Genomic DNA, 7,171 nt, shown 5'->3' with positions numbered 1-7,171 from the left:
TTGTTGACAAAGGACAGCTGGACATATAAAGGGTCCCATTACCTTCAGTGGTTTAGGACCTCATCAGACCTAAATCCGGCCCTGGTCACTATGGATACGGTAACTAAAGAGAAATCCAGTTTGCAGGTATCAGGGATAAATGAGGGACCAAATTTCTCTGTAGCTATCTGCTCAGGATACACCTTGTTTGCATGAAATTAAGGTCAGAGAGCTCTGTAACTTCTCTTGTTCCCGGAACTCAGAAGGATTTTATAGGCATATTTGCTTGGTCAATTCTTTATCCACTCCCCATCCTTAAAAGACACACACATAAAAGTTGAGAGGGTGGGAAATTGAGGGTTATATTTGAGGATTAGCCAGAGTTCCTTAGGGTTGTGTTCATAACTGGAGACTCAGCTCAGGAGGAAGGGCAGTAATGGAGGGGGACTCTCTCAGTGGCTATGGGATGCCAGCTGTTTAGGGGGTGCGGTGGGAAAACAGGTGGATGGAATGGAAAATTTTGGAAGAGTGCATGGCTAGCCGACTGGAACCTGAACAGCAGCTCTCCACACTGCAGGTCCTGCTTCTAAAATATGATTGCCATGGAAATATGAGTGTTTGCCATGATGATGATGATATATTTATTTACTTATACATACATACATACATACATACATACATACCCTGCCCATCTGGCTGGGTTTCCCCAGCCACTCTGGGTGGCTTCCAACACCACTGGGTAGCTTCCAACAAAATATTAAAAATACAATAAAACATCAACATTAAAAACTTCCCTAAACAGGGCTGCCGTGTGTGTGCATGTGTGTGCTATATAATGAGTAGCATATAAACCACATACATACCCAGTTAAATGAAAGGTAACTTGCAATGGAGTGGGGAAAATGAAGCATAAGCAGTTTGCTATGCCAAGAGTATAATTTAGAAACCATTTTTTAAAAAGCCTATGGATTGTAAAATGTTAAACGGTGTCCTTCCTGAACGATTGATTTCCCTGCCCAAATCACTGGCCAATCAATTATATAAGCAGTTACCCAAAGCTCTTGCTAGAAGAGATGGGAAATCCAACTTAATTTCACACTTACTCAAACTTAATCCAATTGATCTCAACAGGATTTACGATCAGCAAGACAGCAGCCTTAAAATCTGTCCAACCCTGTAATTTGTGAATGTCAAGGAAACTAGCTGACATTTCATGCTTTAGGAAATGTAAATATTTTACGTACATTGAGCACCTTGAGAGGAAGGTCTGAGATTGGTTAGAACTGATGTCACCTGTTTTGCACCTTTGCTTTTGTTTGCTTCTTTTCTTCTCTTAAGTTTGCCCCAGGTCCCTGAACTGACAGATCTGGTTTGTCAGTATCTTAATTCTATGCATGCTACCTTCTTAGGACAAAAGGAGAAAGAAGCTTTGCTTTATGTGGCTAAAGTGCTGTAGCCTGTTTGACTAGGGGTGTATGTAAATTATAATTCCCAGGCAATGCAGGTGAATGTAACCCATTCTAAGACAACATTCTGTTTGAATTTTATTTCTTTTGCTTCCTGATTGTTCTCTGTGCCTGTGGTTATTTTCCTGTTAAAAGCACTGAGGGTCTTCATGAAATATGCCATACAACAGGTGTGTCCAAAGTCCATTTTGGGGGCCTAATCTGGCCCGCCAGTTGGTTTAATCTGGCAGTTTAACAAGGTTAACAACTTTGGTTGGCCCTTTTGTTGGCCCTCACAGCCCTTCACTTCATCGAATCTGGCCCGCTTTGAAAATAGTTTGGACACCACTGCATAGAACATCAAGGGATGGGGAGAGAGTTAGGCACTGTGACAATAGAAAAAATAGATAATGACTTAAAATGTGGAAAAGTGCAATGAACAGTCTGGGTGGGTGGAAGGCTTTACAACACAGGTAAAGCCAAAGGACCCCTGGATGGTTAAGTCCCGTCAAAGGCGACTATGGGATGCAGTGCTCATCTCGCTTTTCAGGCCAAGGAAGCCGGCGTTTGATAGACAGCTTTCCGGGTCATGTGGTATGCAGGACTACACAAAAGTAGGTCACATTGAGTTCAGTGGTGTTTACTCCCAGAAAGTGTGAACAGAATTGTGGCCAAATTCAGTTGAAATAAGTGGGGTTTTCTTCTGAGTAAACAGGGTTTTGCTACATATGTAATCCATTAGATATGTGTTCTGCTAGCCAAGCATGAAGTTAGCAGCAATGAGTGATTGCTGATTTCAAGAGGATTCAGAATAAGTGTGTGATAATCAACCTATTTTCTCCCCTTGACAAGTTCTTCCCATCCTGAGCTGCTCATGGTGTTACTCCCAAAGCAGCATCCTAAGGCAGAAGATCAGAGCTGCTAATCTACAAGTTACAGACCTAGAGCAGAGGCAGAGAAAAGGTGTAATATTTTATCAAGGCTGCACAATACATAGCCTGATAAACACATTTCTCTGTTTGTCATAGATCAACTTCAAGGCAACAAGGCCCGCCTTTTTCAGTACATATTTGTAAGCAGATTAAAAGGCAAGCAAACTCAAAATGACATCATTGCATTACATGATTCAAGCAAGCAAGCACTGGCTTACTCCTTAAGAATATAATTTCTTAAGGAGTTATAATTGTGGAAAATCTAACAATAATAAAAAAAAAATATCAGCAAAATTATGAGCATGGAGTCATTGAAAATTATGAGCATGGAGTCATTGAATTGGCCAAAACTCTATGCACACGTATCTGTGAGTAAGCCCTATTGCAAACAACGGAACTTACTTTAGAATAAGTATGTTTAGGATCTCACTAGTGCAAATACATCTCTCTTCTGCATCTTAAGCTCCTTAATGACTGACATGAGTGTTCCTTCTTTGAATCTGTCAGTACCCACGTTGGTTGCTATGGCAGATCTCTATGACAGTGACCTCACTTCTGCCAAAAGCAGGAGCGTTCTCTGAGCTGCTCAATGTACACAGGAAGACTTTTATATCTGTAGTTCAAGCAATATTACATTGCCTTGAAGTTGACCTTCAGAAAATATACAGAGGATCAGCTCCATGTGACTAACAAGGTCCATGAGAACAAGCGACACCTTCCTTACATTGCTGTTCTATTGTGAATGAATCGTTTCAGATTGTTGACGGGGAGGAAACAAAGCAGATGGAGGCTGCATGACAGTTAATACCTGTAATGCTTAAGGAGACTAGCAGGCCAAGGACACACTTTTATCTCAAACATTACATAACTGGGAAAGTTTCAGCCACTCTGAGAAAACTATTAATGGGTCTATTTCAGATTATGCCACCAAACTTGAATGTAATCTATTCACTTTGCTCACCGCATCTAGAACACTTGGTTCATCTTAGTCACCTCTTCTAGAAATGGAGACTATAGAAACAGAGAACATCAAGGCTCCTAAATGAAAATGCTAAATAAACCTGCATAGAAACACTAAAGTAGTAATGATTATGATTACTTTTTTGCTTTCTACACTATCATTCAGTTTGTAAGCATGTAATAACAAACCTAAGGGACACGGGTGGCGCTGTGGGGTAAACCACAGAGCCTAGGATTTGCCGATCAGAAGGTCGGCGGTTCGAATCCCCATGACGGGGTGAGCTCCCGTTGCTTGGTCCCTGCTCCTGCCAACCGAGCGGTTCAAAAGCACGTCAAAGTGTAAGTAGATAAATAGATACCGCTCCAACGGGAAGGTAAACGGCGTTTCCGTGCACTGCTCTGGTTCGCCAGAAGTGGCTTAGTCATGCTGGCCACATGACCCAGAAGCTGTACGCCGGCTCCCTCGGCCAATAAAGCGAGATGAGCGCCGCAACCCCAGAGTTGGTCACGACTGGACCTAATGGTCAGGGGTCCGTCCCTTTACCTTTACCTTTAATAACAAACCTGGCTGCGTGCTTACAGTCTGCACCTGCATTCAACATCCCTCTCATGTAATATGCGCTTCTCATGCAATATGAAACAAAACATCAACATTAAAGATTGCATGAAAGGAAGCGTCTTATTTTAACACTGAATAGCTAAACGGGTTGGTCAAATTTTATGTTATGCTGTGAACAACAAACATGTCTGTCCAATACACATTGGTGCTGGCAGAGGGTATTTCTTAATTTTATTTTAAAATGAGGCAATTGTGTATAAACAAATAAATCTGCACAGCTACTTAGGCTCTTTTTTACCACTACTTTAAGCTACTGTACATTTCATAAGCTTTTTAAAACGTGGAATTTCACTATTGCTGATAAATGTGGAAGATACATTCTTTGTGTCAGGGTGAGAAAATCTGTAACTGCTGAATAATCTCAGCCAGAGGAATTTCTATAATTACTTCATATTCACTTACCATAGGGCAGCAAAGGCTATCAGTGTCAGTCAAAAGAAGGTGATATTATTTTAACTCCCAGCCTCTCAATACCAAGAATGTTAGTTACGCCATTCATTTTTACATTAAACAGTGAATACCTTTCAACTGAACAGCATTCATGGCATTTCTAAGCTTCTTGTTCACCATGTTAAAGCAATGAGTTTGGCAAGATTATTGCACTTGGTCTGTTCCATCCTTCTGCTCTTGCTTAAGGATATTTATATTCTCAAAGTTTGTGTTATCAGTCTAAAAATAGAACACCATCTCTTACAGATTTCAAAATAAATTATTTTACCTTATTCTACACTTTCCAATCATTTTTAGAATTTCCTCCTGCCCTGCTGCTCCCAAGTGCAGAGGTCACTGACAGGTAGGTGGCCCCACCCACCTGTCAAATTTGGCCCTTCAGGAGTGGGAAGATAAGAATCTGGCCCTCCAGCCAGAAAATGTTTCCCACCCCTGCTTTGAACTGTGGAGCAAAAGCTTCATAAACAGAACAAAACCTCTTTTGTTTTTCTTGAATTTCATGACAGCAGCCTAAATATAGACACCTTTAACTTGCTCAGCAATTTAGATCCACAATACATAAGATGCTTTTGGATTTCAGGTCTAAGGATTTATCCTCTGAGCCTTTCAAGAGAATATTTGGTCCAGTTGTGACCACTACTACACACTTCCCATTGATTGAATTGAACTTCCTGTGTCCCATTCTGTGACAGTTAGCTCATTACAACTCTAGATTATGCTCCTGCTTCTTTTGGGAGCTGTTGTCTCTGTGAATAATTTCCTGTACTATTGGGTTTATTGCAACATGGTAGAGGTTTGCACATCTAAAGGAAATTAAAATGTTGATTTGTATTTTTGTTGTAAATATGGCTTGAGCAAGTACAGGAGACTAAAATGTCTATCTACTTTTTATGCAGACAGCAACACTTAAACAACACGTGTCTAATAAATAAGATGGCTATTTCATCCTCAACACAGCGTTTTATTGGAGGTATTTAACGACAAACAATTTTTAGTTGGGTAGAAGATAAACAAAAATGTTGATTTAAATATGATCTTCATGATTTAATGTATCTTAAGCGTACTCCTCACCATCTGTATGAACAAACTGGAGCACCATAAGATTCTCCTGGACTGTGCTTATACGTTAAATTGAAAAGATAATTCTCACTCTAATAATCAGTCATATGTGGGGAGGGGCGGATTAGGGATTTTGTTGTAGTAGTTTGTGTTGTATATTTAAAAAACACACTAATTCAAACATTAAAAGAGGAAGAAAATATGTTGATTTAAATGCACCACCTGCTTTTCCATTTCTACTATTCTGCCTTGAAATCCTTGTACATCAATCAGTTTCTCACATGTCTGCAGCTACTTGCTCTGCCTGTTGGACTACAGTTCTGCAGAAAGCTTTTGTGGAATAGTCACTAGCAGTGCTTTTTTTCTTGGGGTACACAGGGGTACGCATACCCCTAAACATTATGTGAATCTAAGTTTGGCCTCATTGAGGGGCAGTATTTCAATATGAGTAGGAAAAGGAGAGTACCCCTAAACATTTTTTTTAGAAAAAAGCACTGGTCACTAGAGAACACTTCATGAGATACATGTAAGCATTACCCTAAGTTGCAGTTTCCTTCTGAATCTTGGAGAAGCTGGGTTAAACTTATTTTGAAGCAATTTTTTTATTTCTCCACCTCTTTGTTTCTGCGTAGGTTCTCCTCCCAGGTTTTCTGAACTGAGAGCTTGATTTGGTGTCTCACATGAAGACCTTTATGTGCATCCCATGAAGACTGGCTCGTTAGGGCAGATGGGGCACTGTGGTTGTAAAGCTTGCCTGTTCATAGAAAAAGGAAAATGCAGCTATTTTAAAACTAATGCTATCACACAAGCTGGCCTGCTGATGTTGAGAAATACAAAGATTTCAGTCCCTTCAGTTTCAGGAGAGGAAAATTGGAGGCAGATTTTCTTAAACGAGAGGGATGAATGTCAGCCCACACACAATGCCTATGGGGGGGCACACAAAAAAAGAAACCAAGAACTAGCCTGAAGAAAGAGAACCACTCATGGCACTAGGCTCCACTCCAATGAACCCAGGTTGGAACCCTACTCCTTTGTCTGCCTCAGTTGTTATTAATCAGTTTCTCTCAAAGCGCACAATAATTGTTGAGCAAAATCTCCCCTCCTCCTTACATTTGAATGATCATAGCTAGTTTTAAATACTGGAAATGCAAGATAGGCATAAAAAGGGCAGAGCCGTAGCTATAGGGGGGCTAGCCAGGTTTTTTGCCCCAGGTGAAACCTCCAGAGGGGCACCATTGAGGCTCCCAGCTTGTGATGTGCAAATGCACGTGGGGTGTGTGTGTGCCTAACTGCGTCTTTGACCTGGGTGAAAATGAGCCTAGGTACACCCCTGAAAAGGGATTATTTAGCACTCTAGCTGGATCCACAACTAATACGGAACTGGCCAGAGTGGCTGGGGAAACCCTGCCAGATGGGTGAGGTATTAATAATAATAATAATAATTATACTGTCTGCTGATATCTGCAGCATTACTCAAATCTGAAGAGAACCTGGGTCCGTGTGTGTGTGTGTGTGTGTGTGTGTGAGAGAGAGAGAGAGAGAGAGAGAGAGAGAGAGAGAGAGACAGTGTGTGAGAGAAGGGAAACATAATAAAGCATATTTTTGAAGCCACTACATCAAGGCTGGGGTAACCTGTGGCCCTCCAGGTGTTGTTAGACCTCTATTCGCATCAGCCCCAGCCAGCATGGCCAGTGGTCAGGGATTACAGGAGTGCAACAAACTGGGAG

Source organism: Podarcis melisellensis, assembly GCF_964234715.1.
Source record: "Podarcis melisellensis genome assembly, chromosome: 1".
Lineage (NCBI taxonomy): Eukaryota > Metazoa > Chordata > Lepidosauria > Squamata > Lacertidae > Podarcis > Podarcis melisellensis.
The sequence above is the reverse complement of the archived record's forward strand: the minus strand, read 5'-3'. Positions refer to the sequence as shown.